The sequence below is a fragment of the Canis aureus genome, chromosome 5 (assembly GCF_053574225.1).
Source record: "Canis aureus isolate CA01 chromosome 5, VMU_Caureus_v.1.0, whole genome shotgun sequence".
Classification (NCBI taxonomy): domain Eukaryota; kingdom Metazoa; phylum Chordata; class Mammalia; order Carnivora; family Canidae; genus Canis; species Canis aureus.
Window position 1 is genome coordinate 50898167 of NC_135615.1, and position 23859 is coordinate 50922025.

General features: G+C 36.5%; 3 long non-coding RNA genes across 7 annotated transcripts in view; 2 read left to right on the plus strand and 1 right to left on the minus strand.

Moving 5' to 3' along the window:
• Positions 1-23859, plus strand: part of LOC144314173 (uncharacterized) — a 75756-nt gene that overhangs the window by 43392 nt on the left and 8505 nt on the right. The gene's annotated exons all lie outside the window — the stretch shown is intronic.
• The window catches only part of LOC144314171 (uncharacterized), a 65879-nt gene that overhangs the window by 29840 nt on the left and 12180 nt on the right, over positions 1-23859 (minus strand). The window lies entirely within an intron of this gene.
• On the plus strand, positions 7945-12685 carry LOC144313442 (uncharacterized). Its single transcript, XR_013379088.1, has 3 exons — positions 7945-10754; positions 12035-12066; positions 12227-12685. It is a non-coding gene; the product is annotated as an uncharacterized LOC144313442 (long non-coding RNA).

A 23859-nucleotide genomic window follows, 5' to 3' on the forward strand; every position in this document is an offset into this window, starting at 1 on the left:
CTTTCTTGCTACTTTTTCTAAAATATCTTAAAATATTAAAAATTAGCTAAGCCAGATCAATAAAAACATATGGCAGAATGAGTTTTCATGTCCTTAAATTTACACCATTACTGACATACTTGATTTAGTAATTAAAACACTTAGAACTATCCAAGGGTACTAGCCTTTTTATACCATTATTAAACCTAGCAGTTGTTTCTCATCTTGTAGCTGAGCACTTTTTTTTTCTTAAAGGAATAAATCAGTGTCTTAAACTTAAGGAGAGTATACTTAACATCTTCCTTTGGCCTAAAAATCTGAGGGGGGGGGAACAAAATGTTTTCTTGCCCTATATATATATAAAATATATATAAATATTTAATAAATATTTATAAATATTAAAAATATTAAAAATAATTTAATAATATATTTGTAAAAATAAATATATAAAAATATATTTTTGCCTATATATATAGTATCTATATATATATTATTATCTATCTATCTATATATATATATATATTTTAATCTATTTCTCCATGCATCTCTCTTTTTTCTACTCCCATGTTATGGTAGCTGGATATTTTTGGACTCTGATGAGAATATCATACAACTTCTTAAAATGTCTCTTATACTTTGTCGTATACTATTTTTAGTGATGATCCTTAAAACAGTGTTTTCTGAACAAGACAAGTTCTGTTTGGCAGTAATGTTGTTCATAGACCTTTGATGTAGCCTGTTCTTGGTCTACTCAAGTGATGTTTCCTTTCTAGTCTCAAATGTACAGCTGAAAGGCAGAATGATGTACACCAAGAAGAATGCTCAGCTTCTTGCAGGCTTTTTAAAATTTACCTCTGTTCTCTGGAAGTAGCGGTATTGCCTACCTTTACTGCCTAGAACTGTGTTACTCTGAACCTTCACTCCAAAACAAGCCCTTCCTGTCTCTATGCTTACCAAAAGAATTTTACTTTTGGAATCCCTGGATGGCTCAGCGGCTTAGTGCCTGCCTTCAGCCCAGGGTGTGGTCCTGGAGTCTCGGGATCGAGTCCCACATTGGGCTCCCTGCATGGAGCCTGCTTCTCTCTCTGCCTATGTCTCTGTCTCTTTATCTCTCTCTCCCTCTCTCTCTCTCTCTCTCATGAATAAATAAATAACATCTTTTTAAAAAAAGAATTTTACTTTTTAGCATCACACTCCTCCAAAGGCTATGTAGTGCCACAGTTCTGAACCTCTTCACCTCCCCAATTCTTACCCAGTTATTTCCTGGTAGAAATACCTTTAATAAGAGTAGTAACTTGGTAGGGAGAAATAATACTTGAAGATTTGGTAGTGGGACAGAGAGACAGTTGAGTCCCCTAGGGAGAGAGGAACAACTGCCTAATTTTCTAAGTGACTTAGATCCTGTGACTCTGGGTCTACGAACAGGCTGTAGTAATGGTAGGAAGGGTCTTGATGCAGATATTTTTAGGTATACTCTTTTTCATAAAGGTGAGCCTAGATAAGTCATGAAAAAGAACTCAGTATAATATTGCTCATTGCAAAAAAAAAAAAAAAACATACTGCTCATTGCCCTCAGTTTTTGGAGGGGATGAACATTTACCTTGTTTCTTTTAGTGGAAAGTGGGAGAAATAGAGGCCATAATTGAGGCTTCTAGATAAATGCTATATTAAACAAGGAGTCTCTTGTGGGAGCTTATCTTCTCAAAGCGCCTTTGAATTTTAATCCTTTTTACTCAAGCACAAATAATTTTTTCTAAATTTGGTGTTTTTCTTGAACCTGATTACTATGCATAGCAGGTTGTATTTTTGCAAAGATGGTCAAAAAAATATTTCACATTTCACATGCATTTCTGCAATGTGACCTTGATGATATTCCCTCATCAAGAAGTGGAGTTGATTTCTCCACGTCCTTGAATCTGGGTAAGAGCTGTACCTCTTGAGCAATAAAGTATAGAAGAATGGGCCTGGCACTTTCCCATCTTGTTTTTTGGAAAACATTCTCTCCGGAAGCTCATTCTGGAAAGTTAGCTGCCATCTTAGGAGAAGCCTATGCTACCAAGAGGATGGATACATGTAAGGTGCTCCAAGGCCAAACCCCAACTCACCTCCCAGGGGACAACTAGGATCACTTGTCACCATGAGAATGAGTCATATGAAATATCTAGCCCAGTAGAGCTTTGAGATTATGCATGCCCCAGCAGCTATGTGATGATTTCATTCAATATGAGAGCCTCAATGTAAAAACGACCCAGCTGAGCTTATCCATAGAACTGTGAAAGAAAAAAGATACTTTTGTTTTAAGCCACTAAGTTTAAGGTAATTTTTTAAGCAGTAAGAGATCATTGGAATATTATCTTAAAAAGAATTTTTTTTTTTAAAAAGAATACTATCTCAAATGGAAACAGATCCTGTAAATCGTTGTTTGTTTTACTCTCCTGAAGCTGCTCTTGAGCTTTCAATAGTATTTTTTGGAAAGCAGAAGGTGAGTCTAAGTAATTTTAAGACTAAGGATAAATTGAACTAATAATATGATAATGGTCCAAATAGTGTATAAACGTTTGTTGGTATGTATATGTATTGGTTGACATACTAGTTCACTAGGGCTGCTGTAAAAAAAAAAAAAAAAAAAAAAAATCACCACAAAACAAGTTAGTGGATTAAAACAAATTTATTTCACAATCCTGGAGTCTCTAAGTATGAAATCAAGGTCTGTGCTGACAGGGACATGCTTCCTCTGATACTTCTAGCAGAGAATCCTTCCTTGCTTTTCCAGCTTCTGGTGCCACTTAACATTCCTTGGCTTCCTTGGTTTGTGGCTACATCACTCCAGTCTCTACCTCTATCTTCATGTCACTTTCTCTTCTATGTGTGTGTCTTCTCTGCATGCTCACCTCTTTTCCTACCTAGATAAGCCAGGATTATATCATCTCAAGACCCTTTACTAAAATATATTTGCAAAGATCCTCTTCTCAAATAAGATGCTGTTCACAGGTTCCAGGGATTTGATATGGTTATCTTGTGGGAGGGGGGGCATATTTAGGCCAACAATTGGTATGGGAAGCAACTAATGCAAGCAAGTCCCTACAACCCTAAGGGAAAGTAAATAAAGCTTATAATTATCAAGCAAGTGGATGAGTTCATTGCCTAGAGTTTCAAAAACAGATGGTAGTTTATGCTGCAGTGTGAGTTCTTTCTGCAAAATTGATGACCAAGTGTGGGATACTGTGTTTGCCTTCTGTTCAGTTGTTATGATCACTGACACTACATATATTAGTGTGAGATAAATGTAAGCTGAATGAGTATTTGTAAACGTATTTAAACGAAGCTCAGTTAAGGGTTACATGGATACTAACAAGGTTAACTTCATCAAACAATAAGGGATAGCTTTTGTTACACCCCATTGGGATCCCCCTGCAAAATGCTTTATACTGATCCCATTTTCATCGGCATTTAGCTGCTTTCTTAGTCATCTTCCTCTTTTATCCCCCCTTCTATAATTACCATAGATATATTGCTTATCTCCTTTACTTAAAGTCTGATTATTTTCCTCGGCACTGTTCCAGACATATACTGCTACTTAAAAACAATCTAAGCTTCTTATTCATCTTACATTCCCTAAAGGACAAGATCTCATAGGAAAAACTCATAGCTCATATTCTCACACTAAAAAGCATAAGAACTAGTTAAGTGAAATGCCAACTAAACATGCCAGTAGTATTGGCAGGTGGTATGATGCCTGGTGGCAAAAGCATGAAACATCCAAGTCAGTTAATGTTGGCATTTGCTTTATCAGATGTTTATGATTTGTAAATGCAATTACTATTGATTGAAATTGTGCGGTATCTGAGCCAAGATTAAACAGATAATTAAATTCCTCTGCTGAGCTATCCATGTAATCCATTAAATACTTCTACTGGTCAAAGTTGATTTTGAAATAGAGAATGTTTAAATACACTAATTCCCTCCGCCTCTCTATCCATCTCTGTCTCTTTTATACACACACCCACACTGATGGAGAAGCAATGGTCATGATATGATCTTTGAGGAAAAAAGCAATGCAGAAAATAAAAAATGTCAGAATTTTGAAATTCCTGCTTTTATCTAATTTTAGAAAATAAAGGCAAATGGAAATTTAGACATTTGTTATACTACATTCATCTTCTAGTCTACAAATCTCATTATCGGGAACTATGATCTCAGTCAAGACCTAAGCAGTTTTTTAAAAATACCAATGCTATGAAAGGAAGCCATCACTTGTCTTGGAGCATATTCAATGAGATTAGTGACACATGTAGATATGTATAATACAGGGGGTCCCAATATTGCATGTATAATCAGCTTACTGAACAATCTGAACAAGACAGTTTTATTTTCCACCGCTACTCCTTTCAAACATAATTTATGAGATCTACCTTCCATGCTCCCTAATGACCTCTCATTCCCATTTTAGTGAGTACAGTTCCATTTTAGGTGTGAAAAGTACCATTAATCAAAATGAAAACGAACTTTGCACATGGTCTCTAATTTTATAATTTTAAACCAATAAATATCAGGAGAAGAGATGTTGGTCATACCATCTTACTCTTCCCTACATTCCTACTCCTTACAAGAAGTTCTCTTAGGACCTCTCTTAATTAGAAAACCACTATATTAGTTTGCCAGTGTTGCCATGACAAAATACCACTGCCTGAGTGGTGGAAATAACGAATTTATTTTCTCATAGTTGTATATGCTAGTACTGGCCATCTATATAACCCCTTTGGGGAAAAAAAATGTCTACTCAGATCCTCTGCCCATTTTTTAATTGGGTTGTTTGGGTTTTCTTTTTTTATTGTTGAGTTAAGTTATTCAGACAATTACGTTCTTCATATACTTCATATCATATCAAATATATCATTCATGAATATCTTCTCCCTTTCTGTAGGTTGCTTTTTCTTTCACTGATGCTTTCTTTTGCTATGCAAAAGCTCCTTATTCTGGTGTAGTCCCAATAATTTCTCTTTAATTCAATGAATAATCATTGAGCCTCCTTAGAAATAGGACATTATGCTGATGTAGAGTTACCTATCTTAATTACTACATTACTCAGGGTGTGTTTTTGTTACTGTCGTTTTTGTTGGTTTTGTTGTTGTTGTTGTTGTTGTTTGGTTGCTAGTAACAGAAACCCAATCCAAACTAGTTAGTATTTAAAACAAAACAAAACTAAAAACTCCTGGCTCACAACCTGAAATATCATGCAACATTAGGATAGTTCCAGTTCATTATTATTGATTTTTCTTCATCTTTTGGTTCTTCGTTTCTCTTTGTTAACTTTGTTCATAGATAGGTCTACCATTCATTGGCTAGTTTTAAACTTAAAACAGAAGTTTTAAACTTAATGTCTATCAGCTTAGGACCTCAGTGAAATGGGAGTGCTTTTCCAAGAGCACCGACTAAAGTTTCTGGGCCACTGTTTATTGGCTTTGATAAAGTGAGTTTATGTCATGTGATTACCTTTGAATCATCACTGTGGCCAGAGAGAACCAATATACTGATTCGTCCAGTTCAGCTCTGCTCTTGACACCAAGAAAAAAACTAAGCCCCACCCAAATGACCAAGAATTAAATAAGGTCCTCGTTGTTCTCCAATAAAAAAGAGGGACTAGATACCCAGGAATGAAAAGAACACTGACCTGCTACATCCAATCTCAAGAAACTACAGAGTACAATAAGATATAAAGTACATAAACAGCTGTACTTACATCTGTACTTACATCACATCATGTACTTACATCACATCACGATGATGTGATGGTAAATGTCTAACTAGCTTTCTAAGGGAAAAACAAAATCCCTGATTTGTAGTGTTTGCCAAATCAGAGGTGTACGTGTTCCTACCATAGGTGATTTCAGCCTATCAATATGATGTCCCTGATTCTGGAATTGGAAAGAGATGCATTTTCACCCTTGGCTCTTATGATCCAGTATGACCTATTAATAGTACACCACTGTAATTATTAAAGAATAGGTAGGATTTTCATTTGAGGTAGTCAGAGGTGGCTTAATATCGATGTAGTATATGATCCAAACTTGAAAAGATCCACAGAATATTTGCAAGTTCATTGTATGTGCAGTAGAATTAAAAAACAGAGATTTACTTTATCTCAAACAGGCAAAAGGAGCTATTACAGGATACTTTGGTCTGAAATGTTTAGGATATATCTTTTAAAGCCCTATATCAAGGTAGCCTTGATGTAACATTTTTGGGGAGGAATGGTTATAGTGGGGGAGATGAATTTTTGATTCTGAAGGTCCCATCAGTAGAATTGTGAAATCATTCCAACACTTCCTTCATCTTCTAAAATCTCCTTGTTTTATTATTTCAACTTGTTCATGTCAGACCTGATTTATGTGTGAATGTAACTACAGGCCTTTCCATTAAAAAAAAAAAAAAAAAGTCCAGTTTCCTCAAGAGAAGTGACCTGGGAGAAATAACATTAAGATAAAATTAGCATAAAGGAGTCATAGAATTCCACTTTCATCTCTGACCTACAAAGAGTTTTGAAGTCATAATTACTGTCCTTAAAACAAGAAATAATTGAATAAGCTGAAAAGCAATTGCTTTTCTTGGATCTCCGTTAGGAAATAGTGGTTATAGGACAAACCATCATCCCAAAATCTGGAGAGAGAGAAAAAAGTCCAGAAAGTCATAGCCGGTATGTGGTTACCTGGAGCAAAAGTGGCTTAGATCCATTAACTAGTAGGAATACTTAAGTGGTAATTTTAATGACTTGCTGAATGTGGATTAGTAAGAAAAAGAGAAACTCCTGGGGGTCACATTTTTAAGGTGAACCGATGTTGCGCCAATTTACCTCCAGCTTCCCCACTATGTTCTCACAGTAGGTACCTGACAAAGAGCAAGCACTGTGCAATAAACCCAAAGAGTGGGCTGCCCAGGTGGCTCGGCGGTTTAGTGCCTGCCTTGGACCCACACCGGGCTCCCTACATGGAGCCTGCTTCTCCCTCTGCCTGTGTCTCTGCCTCTCTCTCTCTCTCTCTTTCTCTCTGTGTCTCTCATGAATAAGTAAATAAAATCTTTAAAAATAATAATAAAAAATAAATAAACCCAAAGAGTTCTCTATACCAAGGGCCTATGAAGTAAAAGGAAAGGATCCCAAAGCCTTATCCAAATTGAGAGAAGGGCATTCCTTACCCTCTTGCGTACTCTAGCTTTCTGTCTTAGTTAAGGGGGAAGTAAAAACTACATTATGGGACAAGAATTGTGAAGGTCACATACTTAAAACACAGGACCACAAATAATATCATAGAATGCATTGCCTCTCCCCTAGTTTGCCACTACATAAAGCTGACTGTAGCTACAGTGAATTGAAGCTCAAAGAGCTGCAAGACACAATCTGAGGGGGTGTACTTTAGGGAAACCCAAAGTGAGGAGGGGAGATAACACAAGGACCCTAGAGGAATTTCAAGACACTGGCACTTTTACCTATAGTAAACATTAAACAGCACAATTCCTAGCCAGATAATCACAACAACTCACACAAAAGTCTTATTTAATTCAAAGCCTGTTATCTGATGTAAAGATGTCTGGCTTTCAACAAAGAGGTCACATGCCATTCCGAAAGATAAGGCAAAAGCACAAGAAACAAGGAAATCATAAAAACCTACTCAGATATGGCATAGGTGTTACAATTCTCAGAAAGGTATTTAATTTTTTTTTTAATTCCAGTGTAGCAAACATACAGTGTTATATTAATTGAAGGTGTACAATATAAATGATTTGTTAATTCCGTATGTCATCCTATTTTCCGACTCAAAATTTATCCCAGTGTCTAAAAGAAATAAAATATTTTTTATATCTTTGAGAATTAGCATCTTTTTTTTTTAATTTTTATTTATTTATGATAGTCACAGAGAGAGAGAGAGAGGCAGAGACACAGGCAGAGGGAGAAGCAGGCTCCATGCACCGGGAGCCCGACGTGGGACTCGATCCTGGGTCTCCAGGATCACGCCCTGGGCCAAAGGCAGGCGCCAAACCGCTGCGCCACCCAGGGATCCCAGAGAATTAGCATCTTTTTGAAGACTTTTTGCATGATGTTAAGTGTAATATCTAATTCCAATCACCTATTTCCCCCATCCCACCCCTCACCCGCCTACCTCCCCTCTGGTAACCATCAGTTTGTTCTCTATAGTTAAGAGTCTGTTTCTTGGTTTGTCTCTCTCTCTCTCTTTTTCCCTTTGTTCATTTGTTTTGTATCTTAAATTTCACATATGAGTGAAATCATATATGGCATTTGTCTTTCTCTGTCTGACTTAATACTCTCTAGCTCCATTTATATGTCATTTGTTGCAATGACAAAACTTTATTATTTTTTACAGCTGTTATTTCATTATATATATAATTTATATATTTTTTATGGCTAAGTGTCATTTCATTATACATATAATTTATACATAATCAGTCAATGGGACACTTGGGCTGTTTCCCTCTTTCCCCTCCTAGATATTTTATTCTTTTTGGTGCAGTTGTAAATGAGATGGCTTTCTTAATTTCTCTTTGTGCTGCTTCGTTATTATTGTATAGAAATGCAACAGATTTCAGTAAGTTGATTTTGTATCCTGTGACCTTACTGAATTCATTCATCAATTCTAGTGCATTTTGATGGAGACTTGGGGGGTGTTCTTATATATATTATTATGTCATCAGCAAGTAGAGTTTTACTTCTTCCTTACCACTTTGGGTGCCTTTTATTCATTTCTCTTGTCTCATTGCATGTGGCTAGAACTTCCAGTACTATGATGAATAAAAGCAGTGAGGGTGGACATTCTTGTTTTGTTCCTGGCCTTAGGGGAAAAGTTTTCTGTTTTTCCCCATCGAAGTTGGGTTTTATATAAGGCCTATATCATGTTGAGGTAGGTTCTCTCTAAATCTACTTCAGCAAATGTTTTTATCGTGAATGGGTGTGCTTTGTCAAATGCTTTTTCTGGATCTATTGAAATAATCATATGATTTTTATCCTTTTTATTATTGATGCGATGTATTACATTGTGAATATTGAACCACCCTCACATTGTGGAAATAATCTTACTTGTTTGTAATAGATGATTTTTTAATGTATTGTTCAATTTGATGTGATAAGATTTTGTTGAGGATTTTTACATGGATGATCATCAGAGATTCTGGCCTGTAGTTCTCTTTTTTGTGACATCTTTATCTGGTTTTGCTGTCAGGGTAATGCTGGCTTCACAATTAATTTGGAAGCTTTCCTTCCTCTTCTGTTTTTTGGAATATTTTGAGAATAGGTTTTGACTCTTCATTAAATGTTTGATAGAATTTGTCTGTCAAGCCCTCTGGTCCTGGAATTTTTTTCACTGGGAGTTTTCTTATTGTTTTCTTATTGTCAATATGTTATTGCTAGCAGTCATGATTTTCAAATTTTCTCTTTTTTCCCGCTTCAATGTTGGTATATGTTTCTAGGAATTTATTCATTCCTTCTAGGTGTCCGATATGCTGGGGTTTAATTTTCATAATGTTCTCTTATAATTCTTTGTATATCTTTGGTGTCTGTTGCTGTTTCTCTTTCATTTCTGATTTTGTTTGAGGCCTCTTTAATTTTTTTAATGAGTCTGGCTAAAGAGTTATCATTTTGGTTGATCTCTTCAAAGAACCAACTACTGATTTCACTGTTCTATTGTTTGTTTTCTTAAATTTCTATATGATTTATTTCTGCTCTACTATTAATTATTTCCTTCCTTCTGCTAGCTGTCCTTTTTCTAGCTCCTTTATGGGTAAGGTTAGGTTGCTTGAGATTTTTGCTTCTTGAGGTAGGCCTGTATGGTTATAAACTTCCCACTTAGAGCCACTTTTGCTGAATCCCAGATATTTTGGACCATTTATTTTTTATTTTATATTGTTTCCATGCAATTTTTTATTTCTTATTTGTTTTTTTTGTTGTTGTTGTTGTTGTTGTTTTGTTTGACTCATTCATTGTTTAGTAGTATGTTATTTCGTTTGTGTATATTTGTGTTCTTCCCAGATTTTTTTCTTGTGGCTGATTTCTAGTTTCATAACATTGTGGTCAGAAAAGATGCATGGTATGACTTTGATCTTTTTTAATTTGTTGAGACTTGTTTTATAGCCTAATAAGTGATCTATTCTGGAGAATGTTCCATGCACACTTGAAAAGAATGAGAATTCAGCTGTTTTAGGAAGGAATGTTCTAAATATATCTGTTAAATCCACCTTTTCCAGTGTGTCATTGAAGGCCACTCTTTCCTTGTTGATTCTCTGTTTGGATGACCTATCAATGTAAGTGGGGTGTTAAAGTCCCCTACTATTACTGTATTCCTACCGATTACTTCCTTTATGCTTGTTATTAGCTACTTTATGTACTTGAGTACTTCCACATTGTGTACATAAATATTTACAATTGTTATATCTTCATGTTGGATTGTGCCCTTTATTATTATATAGTGTCCTTCTTTGTTTCTTGTTACAGTTTTTGTTTTAAAGTCCATTGTGTCTAATATAAGTATTGCTACCCTGGCTTTCTTTTCACTTTCATTTTTTTGTTTTGTTTTGTTTTGTCTTAAGTATTTTATTTATTTATTCCTGAGAGACAGAGAGAGAGAGGCAGAGACACAGACAGAGGGAGAAGCAGGCTCCATGCAGGGAGCCCGACGTGGGACTCGATCCTGGGACTCAGGATCATGCCCTGGACCGAAGGCAGGCGCTAAACTACTGAGCCACGCAGGGATCCCTTCCCTTCCATTTGAATGGTAAATGCTTTTCGATATCCTCACTTTGCATCTGCATGTCTTTAGGTCTGAAATAAATTATTGTAGGGAGCATTTAGATGGGTCTTCATTTTTGTATTCCATTTTGTCACCCTATGTCTTTTGATTGGAGCTTTTAGTCCATTTACATTCAAAGTAATTACTAATAGGTATGTATTTATTGCCATTTTGTTAGTGGTTTTATGGTTGTTTTTATAGTTCTTTTCTGTTCCTTTCTTGCTCTCTTCTCTCATGGTTTTCTGACTTTATTTAATGATATATGTGGATTCCTTTCTCTTTATTCTTTGTGTATCTGTTACTGGTTTTTGATTTGTGGTTACCATTAGGTTTCTATACAATATCTTCTGCATGTAGCAGTCTATATTAAAGTTGATTGTCACTTAAGCTTGAATTCATTCTTTACTCTTCTCCCAATGTTTTAGGTATATTGTGTCTTACTTTACATCCTTTTGTTTTGTGAGTCCCTTGATATTTTTTTTTTATAGACGCTGATTTTTACTGCTTTTGTGTTTCCTACTTTTCTTACTCTGACTTAAGGTATTTTCTTCCCACTCAGAGTGTCCCCTTTCACAATCCTTACAGAGTTGGTTTAGTGGTGATGAATTCCTTTAACTTTTGATTGTTAATTTTATAATCTCTCTTTTTCTGAAGGCTAGCTTTACTGAATAGAGTATTCTTGGTTGCATGTATTTTTCTTTAAGCATTTTGAGTATATCATGCCATTCCCTTCTGGTGTGCAAAGTTTGTGCTGAAAAATCTGCTGATAACCTTATGGGGTAATAACTATAACCATCTTCTTTACTCTCGCTGCTTTTAAATTCTGTCTTGATCACTAATTTTTGCCATTTTAATAACTATGTGTCTTGGTTTGGACCTCCTTGGATTGATTTTTATTGGGGAATCTCTGCCTCCTGGCTGTGAACTTTTGTTTTCTTTTCCAGATTTGGGAAGTTTTCAGTGATTATTTCTGCACATAATTTTTCTAACCCCTTTTCTCTCTATTCTTTTAGGATCCTTATAATGTGAATGTTATTATACTGATGGAGTCACGGAGTTCTCTAAGTCTATTCTCATTTTGCATAGTTTCTCTCTCTCTCTCTCTCTCTTTCTCACCTGCTTAGCTTGATCACTTTCCATTTTTCTGTCCTCCAGGTCATCGATTCATTCTTCTGCTTCCCTAGTCTATTTATTTCATCTAATTTATTTTTTTATTTCATTTATTGTGTTCTTCATTTCTGATTACTTCTTTTTTATCTGTTAAGGGTCTCACTGATGTCCTCCACTCTTAAGTTTGGTGAGTATCTTTTTTACTATTATTTTTAGATCTCTATCAAGCATATTACTTACTTCTGTTTCACTTAAGTCTCTTGTGGTTTTGTTCTGTTCTTTCATTTGGAACATATGCCTCTGTTTCTTCATTTTGTCCAACTTTTGCATTTATTTCTCTGTGTTAGGAGAGTCAGCTACATCTCCTGCTCTTCAAAGTAGCGGCCTTGTGAGGATGAGGTCCCATAGTGCCATGCAGTACAGTGTTTCCTGTTTACTGGAATCTGGCATTTCAAGAATGTCTCCTATGTGTGTTGCTTGTACCCTGCTGTTGGAGCCAAGCCACTTTTTCTTCAATCTAGTCATCTGCAATTATTCTTTCACACAATTGAAGAATAAAGAATATACATAAAAAATGCCTTTGATGGTATCATTAGTGGACTGGAAATCGCCATAGAAAGTATCAGTATGGGACACCTCGGTGGCTCAGTTGTTGAGTGTCTGCCTTTGACTCAGGGCGTGATCCCAGTCCGAGGATCAAGTCCCACATTGGGCTCCCTGCTAGGAGCCTGCTTCTCCCTCTGCCTGTGTCACTGCCTCTCTCTCTCTCTCTCTGTCTTTCATGAATAAATAAATAAAATCTTAAAAAAAAAAGAATGGATGAATCAGTATGGAAGTGTTGAATCACCGTATTGTACACTTGAAACTAATATTACACTGTAAACTAACTAGAATTTAAATAAAAACTTTTTTAAAAAAGAAAAATAGAATCAGTATGCTTGAAGATAGGTCAAGGAGTAATACACTCAGAGCTAGGTCTAAGCATTGGATAGTCCACTTTTTATTAAGAGCCCAGTAAGGTGTCCCATCACTACCTAGTAATTTCCAGGGAAGAACCATTACCACTTCTAAACAAAAGTGATAATTCAAAGGAGTAAACAAAGTAAAATTGGGCATTTAAATGCAATCATTACATAATCTCTGAAACTTTTATTAGGCATTATTAATTTTATGGAAATAATGTTATATTATCTCTTTTGGAGTATATTTGTATTACAAACTTTGTACAATTGTGGATTTAAAGCATTGCCTCCAATGAAGGAAATAACAGACCCTAGGGAGGAAATTAGAGATGGAGGGCTTTCTTATTAAACCTAGAATTACAAAAAAAATAAAATAAAAATAAACCTAGAACTACAAGAGCAGAAGATAGCAATACCAGGAAGGTGAGCAATAGGATAGTGTGCAAGATAAGGGGTGGGGTGAATGATGGAGACTAAAGAGCCAGGGCTTCTGTAGTATCAGGACAACTTCATTAAGTTTTACATCCAAGTGTAGGAATAACCTGGAGAGAGTTTCAGGGAGATTATAAGTTCAGAAAAGAGAAAAATCAGATCCTGTGTGAAAAGGTTACATAAATTTGGATTGTTCAAGCTGAGAAAATAGATGGCAATGAATATTTTTAACATCAGTAAGTAAAAAGAAAATGGTGACCAGCTGGTCTTTTTCTAGATGAAAGAATTCAGGAAAAGGCTTTAGAGTATAATGTAATAGATTCAGAGTATATATTGTTACACATTTAAATGGGCTGCCAGAGAATTGTGGAAACAGAAGCAATTCTTATTAACTATGGATGATTTCATCTTTTACTAAAGGCCAGAGTATATACTTAAAATTAGATCCCAGACCTTGATAAGAAGATTTGTCCTGGCCTGCATTCTTTTAACAGTTTGCTTTTATTTCATAAAAAACAATTGCCAACTAATTTGTTCATTTGTCAAATGCAAATAGAGTAAAACCTCTTTCCAAAACCATTCACTTCAGTATCCGTTTCATAAAGAAGCCAGCCCTTTTTAGATCCCATCCAAAGACTGTGTCAATACTGACAAATCAAAGGACTACATTATAAGAGGTTCTTACCTATTAAGCATTCTATGGCACACACAACTCCAGGATGATGACACTGTGTGCCTGCACTGAAAACACCTTACTCATGTAAATAGAGTCACTACTTTGTTAAGTTCTTTGAAAAGAGAAAATGGTTTTTTAACAGATAACCAGTCCCTATTTCACAACATTCAGTTGACTCACTTTCTAGACAAGCTTCAACTATAATATTGCTTTGGTGTGTTCAAAGGACCAATAATTTATTCAGTAAGTGTTGAGGATAACTCTGTTTCTTACACAAGATGAAGAGGTAGAAGATACATAGACCTGCTCAGGTTTCACCTAGTGACTTGGTTTCTTAAGAAACTGTTCATCTTGGTCTTTGTCACTCTTCTAAAATTGTTGAAACTGGAAGGCCCATTTCAGTTAACTAAGTAATTATTTCATATAGAATCCAAGTGTTTTTCAAAATCAATGATGTTTCATTTTTATATACTACCCAGACATTAAAGTTATTAACCTCAAATCAATACCAGTCTTATAAATATATCTTAAGATTCTTAGCCAGTTTTCTTAAAATCACAAATTCTGATAAAATGGACAATTGTGAAAGTTTTACAAATCTTATGCTTGGCTCAAAATCTATTCAAGCCTTCCCCTTCCACTGTAATGAGAATGATATATCAAAAGGACAGTAAAAGTGAAAGAAGATCACTAAACTTGAACATGAAGCAAAAGATAAGATTTATGAAATTTTCATAAACACTACAAGAAGCATTGACTGAGAACAAATGATGATGAGAGGCAATACCTGGAAAAAATATGTAGAAGTAATTTCAGGAGAGTTTAACTGAACGTTCATCATTGCTGTCTATAGCTATATAGTGGCAAGTGAAGGATAGTAACAGTAAATCTAGCTTTATTTACCATATTCTCAAAAACAGTCTTAAAGAAGTACTAGGACATTGACTGCTTATAATAAATAGGCCACACTTTGAGAATGCACAGGGACTGAGATACCTGTTAATTTTGCTCAGATTATTTAAACTGTAGTGTTCCCCTATTGGGTAGTACAGATACCCCAGCATGGCCAACAATTGCCACTACTGAGTTAACTAGATACTAACTTCAAACCTACACTTACCCAGAATACACGAAGACAAGCATGTTTATCATAAGTTGCATTAAATCTTGTTTTGGAAATAGATATAATAGACATAAATTAAAAACAAATTAGCCAGCCATAACAAAGTAACCACCTAAATCAATTCTTCCAAAGGTGATTGAACAACATGAAATAACGGACAGTACACAATGAAGGGGATTCTTATTTCCCATCCCTCCCCTGCTGCTCTGGGCCTGTTTCTTCATGACCTTTACTGGAGTTGTTGTTAGACTAAGGATCCGCAAAGAAACTTCAGGCTTTAAAATCCCATGGCCATAGACACTGCTGTACTAAAATAACTAATATTTTTTCAGGGTTTTGTCACTTACACACTGACTCCTTACAATAATCATATGAGACAAGAGTTACCCTCTCCTCTCTATTAATGAGTAAATGCAATTGAGGAAAATAAATTAAGGAAGAAGGTGGCCAGGGTCCAAGGGTTTATAATTGTAAAGATAGGACTCGAACTCAAAACCAATGATGTCAAATCGCATGTACTTCTCAATACCTCACTCTGCATACCTGGCATCTCAATAATAATACAGGATACAATTTCAAAGCCCTGAAGTGATCCCTAAAAATGCTAACCAATGGAAGGAGGGTTAGCTAACCCTTCAGACTCTGTGTATGATCAAGACTGTAACTTTTCTGTGAGAATACATACTCATGGATGGAAACTCCCCCCAACCTTATTTTTTATGTAAAACCCAAGTTTGTTTACACTCCCCATTTCAGTGGCAATCTTATCATTGTCCTTTATTTCACATTTTCACTTCTCAAGACACTTAACAAAATGTACCAATTCTGTTGACTTACTTTCCACTCATTTAAAAGAAATATTGTACATAAAGTGTTACATAAGTTCAGGTGTACAACTTAGCATAATGTATCAACTTGTCAATTCACTATGTTTATCTCAAGTATAGACACATCTGTCCCATTATATCTCTATTACAATACCTTTGGCTTTATTTCTTATGCTCTGCTTTTTATTTTTGTGACTCACTCATAACTGGAGGCCTGTATCTTCCTCCCCTCTTCACCCATTTCTCCCAACCCCCTACTCATCTCTCTGGCAACCACTCATTATTCAACCCATAACAATCTGGCCTCTATCCCCACTGATCCAATAAAACCTTTCACATAAAGACTATCTTTGAGCAGTTGACCCCAAATTTTTGTATTCATCCTTGACCTCCACGTTTGACGACTGATGTGACATTGTCTCAAATTCTGATGTCCAAAATCTTCCAGTTTATCTTCTTCCTGTATTATCCAAATAAATGGCTAAATGCACAAGTTACACAAACCAAAAGCCTTAGAGGCATTCTTTTCACTCTGCCTCAGCCCTCCTAACCAGCCATCGCTAAATCCTAAAAATTTTATGAATCATTCCTTTCTCTTTATTTTCACTATCATAACATTAGAAGTCTTAGCTACTATTGTCTCTTCCTTGTACTACTGCAGTGGTTTCCTAATAGGTACCTAATACTGCTCTCAATATCCTCAAACAAAAGGCCAAAATGTCCTCTTAAAATGCAAGTCTTACTACACTCATTTTTCTTTAAGTATGACCACATTTCCCTATTCGTCTTAAGACACAAACAAATCCCCCTATTACCTACAGTGCTGCTTGATTTGACCCTTACCCATCTCTCCAACCTCCATTTATACGACTCCGTTTCCTCTCACCCTTTCCATTCCAACCACATTTGTCATTTCATTGTTTGTGCCATGCTCATTCTTAACACAGGACCTTTGTACTAGCCATTCTTTTGTCCCAGGAAGCTCTTTTGTCTTCATCTAAGTACTTAATACCTACATGTTTTTATCTCTCAGTGATAGTCATGTGCATAGACTATTACAAAGACAATAGAGGAAACATAGAACCTATCCTGGGAGGAAACCCAAGACTTCCAAAAAGTCCTGGGCCTCCAGTCTGATACACAAAGCAGCTGAGTCAGGTGAAGAGGTAAGAACAAGTATTCCTGGTGAGAGAGGAATACAGGTAATGGAACAGAGGCAGTGGTGCTGTTAGGGCCACAAGTTAAGGTAGGGGTTGAAAGGAGAAGTTGCAGACTTAGAGGGGCTCACTTTACATGGGGCTAAAGGGGTTAAACTGTGTTCTGTAGCCTATGAGGAGAGGTTCTTAAAGGGTTTCAAGAAGGGGAAAGTATAATAGATTTGCCTTAAGTTTGGTGAGCTACCAATGGGCACCACTTAGTTAAAGAAGCTCGACTTAAAGCCTCAGTTTAGTAACATTCAGACCTTTGTCATTCCACAAACCTAGAGTATCAGTGTAACCTGAGGGCTTGTTGACACACAGATTGCCAGACCCTACCACCAGAGCTGGAATGGGTCTGGGGTGGGCTCAAGAATTTGTATTTCAGGGGATTCCTGGGTGGCTCAGTGGTTTAGTGCCTGCCTTTGGCCCAGGGTGTGATCCTGGAGACCCAGGTTCGAGTCCCACATTGGGCTCCCTGTATGGAGCCTGCTTCTCCCTCTGCCTGTGTCTCTGCCTCTCTCTCTCTCTCGGTCTCTCTCTCTGTCATGAATAAATAAATAATAAAAAAATAATTTTTATTTCATATTAAGTTTTCAGGTGCTATTGATACTGTTGGTCCAAGGTCTATGCTTTGAGAATCAGTGCATTAAATCCTATCACTTAATAAATTAAATATAGGGCAGTTCAAAGAGGTTTGGATGTAAAAAGAAAGAAACCTCAGCCACAGTAACAGCAAAACAATGGGTAACATAAGAATCCTTTATATTTAGTTGGGGAGCATTTTTTTTCTTTGCAGCAAACATGACCTTAGTCCTTGCATTTCATTCCCTTACTTATAAAATATGGAACCAGATGAGTTCTAACATCTCCTCCAGTTATAAACTTCTATAATCCCACAAATCAAGTTTTTAAATTGTATTTTGCTAAGGTTTTTGTTAGATTACTTGTTACTCCTTAAATATATATGTAAGTACAAATAAGGTGACAACAGTCTAAGAGATTCCTGGAAAGTGGATTAGAGTTAAGACTGGGATATTATTCATGACTGACGAAAAGAGGCTGGACCATCATATTAAACACACATATTATCAAGGATGGTCATCAGTGAAATACCAAGACAAAATTGTGATTTGCTAAAATTCTTGAATTTTGAAATATTTAAAAATTCAATCTTTTGAGGCATCGTTCTAAATGATTCTTCACCTGAAACAGAATCCAAATGTTATCTTCCCTTAACCAAAGATCTCAATAGACTTCTTCACTGTCTTATTAGCTAAGATTCCCATGGTGAGACAAATTTTTAAGTACTATGCAAATCCTAAACAACGTCCAGAATCTGTGTAGTATTATTGGGTCATTTTCTTTCCAAAAGCAACATCAAAAAAATGTTGTAATAAGACTATATAATAGCGATTTTCTTATTTTTTTAAAGATTTTATTTATTTATTCATGAGAGACACAGAGTAGAGAGAGAGAGACAGAGAGGTAGAGACACAGACAGAGGGAGAAGCAGGCTCCATACAGGGAGCCTGACATGGGACTCGATCCCAGGTCTCTGGGCTGAAGGCAGTGCTAAACCACTAAGCCACCAGGCTGCCCAATTTTCTTTTTCCTTTTTTTTTTTTTTTTTGTTGTTCAGTTTCACTACCTTGAAATTGATTAAGACCTTCATACTTTGTTAAATTTTTATTTCTTACTGATTATGTATTGGGAATTAAGTTGTATCCAGTGTTATCACTGTCAGTTTTGATTTTTCTGTCCTCTACATAATTATGTGTTAATTACATTAACATTTTCAGCTAGATTGTAAACAAATGATAGTAACCTTATTATAGCTCTAAAATTTGAAAAAAAAAAAAAAAAAAAAAAGAGGCAGGACCAGAGAATCTCAGATGACCTAGGAGACTGGAACCAGAGGCCCAAGAATAATGAGTTCTCTCCCTTCCTCTCTGATCTGTGCTATTCTTTGTGCAACTTCATGCTGGCCTACTGAAGGAAGGCTTTCTCCATACTGTAGGAACATGGCCTCAGGCTACTTACTAACTCAATAGGAAAAAGAGTTTTCTTCTCCAGCTTTAATCAAATGTGTAGGAAGGGACCCAGACTGTCCTTGGTTAGCTCACATGCCATCTCTTGGTCCAATCACTTTAGCAAAGGTAACATAGGATTATGATTAGCCCATTTTAGGTCATGTACCACACTTAAACTGGTTAAAGTGTCCAAAGAGGAAGTACCTTGGTTGATAGCATCCTTGTTACACTAGAGAAGTCAAAGAAACAGGATATTTTCTCAAATACATAAAACAATGTGTCCACTACTATTCTATTACTACTGCAATGTAACAAGACATCCCCAGGATGACTAGCCAAACAGTAGATTTTGGCCATGAGCAATTATTCTCTCCATATTTAGTCTGTAATGATAGAATAACAAGCCTTATTCCAAGCAGATCATGTCCTGTGGAGACCTGTGAGAAACTCTGGGCAGCAGCTCCTCTGGGTACTGACTCCATGATGGTAACGTAAAGGTGCAGCAGCTTCCAGAAACAACAGTTCTGACTCTCACCTTTCCCTCAACAGCTTCTACTTCTCTCCAAACAGGCACATTGCTCAGTGAAATTCTTCTCCCAAAGGGAACTTCACAGGTAGTTCACCCTAGAACTGGGCTGGGCTGGCAATAACAATGCTCCAGAACTCTTTTGATGGATTTGTTCAAAGTGCCCCAGGATTGGGTTAGGAAAGCCTGCCCATGAAATACACCTGGTGTCACAACTTAGCTGCCTCTATAGCATTCTCTTACTGTGCCCTGAGAAAGGTACAGATTCAGCTTCTTCAAATCCTTAAATGCACCCAAAGGCTGCAGTGTTGGAAGCCATACTCCACAAAAAGAATGATATCTGCATCCAAGTTTCCAGAAGACTCTCCAAAAGCCAAATTTAGGTTTCATTTGTCTCCACATAGGCTTGCAGATTCTATTTTCCCAGCCCAAGATTAGTACATGTGATACATATCCGGAAGAGCATATTAGAAATTAATGACGTTCTGAACTTGAGGATATTTTTAAACATTCTATATCCTTTAAAATGTAAATATATTTAATAAACACTGAAGGCAGTATGAGTACTTTCAATTTATAGTCAAAGTATTTTTAAATAAAAACTACAAAAGGTGCCTTTCTGCTATTAATAATAATAACAACAAAACAATAGAGAGAAAGACACTGGGAAAACTGATGGCTACCTTAGGAGATGGTGACAGACTGTGCTTAACCCAAGGACAATGAAGGCCAACTATACATTCATTTCTTTGACGTATTCAGCAATGAGATCAGATAGTCAATTATTAGCAGTAGTGCTGAGACAAAAGGCCTTAAAATTTCTTTATGGTTATTAAGTTTTATTTTGCGTCCTGTTATCTCAAGTTGATTTTGTGTTGATTGCTTCTGACCTACTATTACTATTCTGGATACGCCAAATATCCATGAATTTCTAAAGAATTTCTTGATCAACATGATGGAGGAAACTTTCTCCAAGTGCCTCTTTGAATATAATTTTATTTCTAGCTTGCAAAATTGATGATAATAGATAGATCATCCTATAAAGAGGCAAATCTTTTCAATCCACCCTTTAATGATGCAGTGTGAAGAATGCATCTTGGCCTGCTAAAGACTTGTTCTTTTATTAACAGCAGTTAGATATTGTCATTAATACTCTATAATGTTAAAAGGGTTCACCATTACTATCCTTTTTATTTTTGAATAATCCATCTTAATCTTTTATCCTCTAGTGCTCCTTTGATATATTACCCACCTTTAATAAAGTTTCAAAAAGTGCTCTGATTTTTATGCTTATTTGGTGCTCCTTCATTAAGAAGGAATACAACACTAGTGCTATCTCATTGTAGTTGTGATTGTATTTCTCCCATGATGAGTAATGTTGAACATCTTTTCATTTGTTTGGCATTTGTATGTCTTCTTTGCCAAAGCATCTGTTCATATGTTTTGTTCAATTTTTTGTTGCATCTTTTTATTATTACTGAGTTTTGAGAGTTCCTGAGTTATCAAGGATACAAGTCTTTCATCAGATATGGAACTTAAAATATTTTCTCCCAGTCCATGACTTGTATTTTCACCCTCTTAACAGTGCCTTTGAAGAGAAGTTCTTAACTTTAATTAAATTATATTTTCATATTGATCATACTTTTAGTGGTGGACATGAGAAAGCATTGCCTAACCCCAGGTCACAAAGCTTTTTGCCTGTTTCATTTTACAAGTTCCAGTCTATTCATGTATATGATGCAAAGTAAGAATCAAAGCTCATTTCTTGCATATGGCTTTCCAATTCTTCTAGTAACAACTGTTGAAAATATAATCTTTCCTCCACTGAATTGCCTCTGCACCACTAAAAATTAGTACTTCGTTCTTGGGTAGACCTATTCTGGACTCCCTGTTCTGCTTTATTGACGGGTTTCTCTTTCTGGCAGTATCACACAGGCTTGCTTATGGTACCTTTGTAGTAAATCTCGAAGTCAGGCAGTATTAATCTTCAAATTTGTTCATCTTTTTCAAAATTGTTTGGGCTATTCTAGTACATTTGTATTTCCATACAGATTTTAGAATCTGATTGTAAATTTATAGAATATTTTGACAGATTGCATAAAACTGTATTGGGAGATTGGGATTGGGAGAGAGATGGCCCATTTCTTCCATCTCATGAACACAGTATGACTCTCCATTTGTTCAAGGCTTCTTAATATTCTCTCACCAATGAGGTGTGAGCTTCGATGTATATGGCAAGGGCTGTAAAAGGATACAGGATGAAAACAAAACAACAAAAAAGGAGCACTAGGCACTCACCAGGGACATCAAGGACTTCCAGAGGGCCTGACAAACAAAGTGAGTCATAAAGGATGTGCAGAAATTTTCTAGTTGAACAAGATGTGGGAATGGGCCAAGCATGGCAGGCACTGCATAACACTGCCAGTGTTTGCACCTGTCTTCACATCCTATAACTGCTAGCCAATACTTGAATTACAATGAACTAAGAGGAAAAAGTCAGAGGTAGAATTAATTCAAAAAGAATAGAGTCGTGCCAGGTGAAGACCAGACAAAGTGAGTTATGTGAACTCTGGTTTCGTAAACGTTCAAATAAAGAAAAATAATAGGAGAATAAAGTCGTACATCCCATAGCAAAATGGGCATTTAAATCTCAAATGAAGTTGCACCCTTGAAGTCAGAACCATGTTCACATTGCAAGCGACAATTCAGTTTTAGCATCAACTTCTGCCACAGTGAATTAATGTTCTTAATTTGATCCCATACAGAGTTACAGCTCTAAATACCATCTATCTATAGGCTGTATCTTCCAAAATTATATCACTACCTTAGATTTCTATTCTGATCTCCAATTTGGTATATGTCCAATAGGCATCTCAAACAGAACGCTCTCAAAGAACTACTTTGGTTTTCTTCTCTACCTGCATCCCTCCGACCTGCCCTTCCCAAGACGTCTCTGTCTCCATAAACTGCAACCTCAGCCATTTGTTTGCTCAGCCATCTGGTCGCCATTGAGCCTTCTAATTTTCTTTGAGCAAATTTTCTACCTTCAGCATATACCCAGAATTTGGCCACATCTCACTGCCTCCACTCTACCGTACTGGGCCAAGTCAGTGTTGCTCCATACCTCCTTGTCCCTTGCCACCCCTGCAGTGTATTCATCAGATCATCCTCAGTGTGATCTATTTCAATATGCCATGTCATGTCTCTCTTCAAGTCAAAACTCTCCATTAGCTTCCATGATTCAGAGTAGTGTGTATATTTTATATATATAGAAATTATACCCTATACATGTGTAGTTGACCAAAGGTCCCCCCTATGCAGTCTGCTCCCCTCTGTCTACTTCACTTAGCTCTCTGAACTATGGCCTCCTGCTCCCCATCATTCACTCTGCTCTAAAGCTTCAGCCACACAGTCTTCTTAATGTTACTCCAACATGCTAAACATCTTTCCACCTTACTGGGTTTTTTTGGTCCTTCCCTTCTTCCCTTGTGTCTCAAAGGGAACTTTCTTGGCCTTGTCGAAAATTTAAATGTTTTGCTCACTCCTTATCTCCCTTCTTGGCTTTATTTATTTTTGTGAAATTCCTGACTTACCACATACTTTATTTATATATTTCTTGTTGGTCTCCCGACCACCACAACCACCCCCAGCTAGTATATAAGGGCATAGATCTCTTTTATTCACTGCTGTATCTCCAGTGCTCATGCCTCTGACGTACAGAAGCCACTTAACAAACATTACTTAACTTCAAAAAAATTTTATGCAGCTTTTCATGACACACTAGCCTTCGGAAAAGTACACGATTAAAATACAATTCCAGAATTCATTAAACAAATATTTATGGAGGCTTGAAACCAGCAGGGGGCAGCAAAGCGTCACCAGTTCAATAGGTGGCCACCATATGGGGTCAGCAATTCAGAAGGGACAGCAGAACAGTAGACCCAGATCATAGTGAGAGTCAGAGTTGAACAGAGGTCAGAGGGCTGGTTGGGACTATGTCCTTACCAGGAAGTAGGGAGAAGGGTAAGAAGAGAGAAAGAATTTTTCTAAGGAATGAGACCCCCCCACACACTAGGGCTCTATGGCATGAATGGCTGGGATGATAGGGAACCAGATCAGGGGTCAGAGAATTAGGCAGACTAGCCCAGAAAAGTCATGCAAACCTGTGGGTAGTGGCCCCAAGGGGTACCCCTCTGAAACACGTG